Below are 1,281 nucleotides of genomic sequence, written 5' to 3'. Positions count from 1 at the left end.
AGGTAGCGCAATGAATGGAGCACTGGCCCTGGAGTCAGGAGGACCTGAGTTCAAATCCGACCTTAGACACTTGACACACATACTAGCCATGTGACTTTGGGCAAGTCACTTAACCCCAACTGCCCTCCAAAAAGCAAAAAAAAAAAAAAAAAAGAGTTCATACAGCTTTCAACATAATTTATAGAGTAACTGATGCACAGCTTTACATAACTTCTTCTTCAGCCTCCTCCTCAAATTCTCCCTCCTCCCCAGCTGTGAGCTAATACTCAGAAACCAAATCATTCATGTTGCTATCTGCTTCTGTGAATTCCATTTCATCCATCCCCTTTCCAGTATACCAGATATGCCTTTCTAGGCAACATGGCTATAAATTGTTCAGAAATGTACTTAAAAGGCTCTTGGATGGCAATATCATCACCAATGAAGATGGCAGACATTTTCAGGCCGCGGGGTGTGATGTCACAAACGCCATTTTTCACATGGTTGGGAATCCATTCAACAAAGTAATTGCTGTTCTTGTTTTGAACATTGAGCATTTGCTTATCTACCTCCTTCGTGGACATACAGCCTCTGAACACAGCTGCCACCATAAGATAGCACCCATGCCGTGGATTACAAGCAGCCATCATGTTCTTTGTATGCAAACATCTGCTGCATGAGCTCTGGCACAGTCAAAGCACGCTACTGCTGGCTATCACAGCTAATCAGTGGAACAAAGCCAGGCAAAAAGAAGTGCAGACAGGGGAGGGGGACTGTGTTCATTGCCAGCTTGTGCAAGTCAGTGTTAAGTTGCCCTGGGAAGCGCGAGCAGGGGATGAAGCCACTCGTGTATGCTGACACCAGGTGGTTCAGGTCACCAGACATGGGAATGGTCAGTTTCAGGGTTCTGAAACAGATATCATGGAGGGCTTCATTATCACACAATGGCATTAAATATATAGCAAAATACCATAGCAGAAACAAGGACGTTAGGAAGAGGAATGGGTTTGTGGGAAAAAGGTAAGAAGTTTTCTTTCAGATAGGTTGGGCTATAGATGTCCAATATGGGAGTTTCCCATAGTCAGCCTCAGAGCAAGATAGCATCAGGTGTTCTTGTTAGTACTATAGAACAATAAAACTAGTTAGAACTATAGTATAGTAGCCACTCACTTCTTGCCCCCTCAGCTCAATGCCCTGCCTTTCTGGCTGTAGTTATGTTGAGTCACATTAACTGTTTTTCAATATTTCCAAAGTCCAAAGAATTTGGCCAGCTTCTTTATTGTATAATCAAGCTTCAAGAGA

General features: G+C 43.4%; 1 pseudogene; it reads right to left on the bottom strand.

The window, feature by feature from the left end:
* Positions 1-259: 259 nt before the first annotated feature.
* On the bottom strand, positions 260-930 carry LOC138147887 (tubulin beta chain-like; annotated as a pseudogene).
* Positions 931-1,281: the final 351 nt, after the last annotated feature.

Source organism: Petaurus breviceps, unplaced genomic scaffold (genome assembly GCF_028583685.1).
Source record: "Petaurus breviceps papuanus isolate PSGF00001 unplaced genomic scaffold, PetGlider_PUasm1.0 90808, whole genome shotgun sequence".
Lineage (NCBI taxonomy): Eukaryota > Metazoa > Chordata > Mammalia > Diprotodontia > Petauridae > Petaurus > Petaurus breviceps.
The sequence above is the reverse complement of the archived record's forward strand: the minus strand, read 5'-3'. Positions and strand labels throughout refer to the sequence as shown.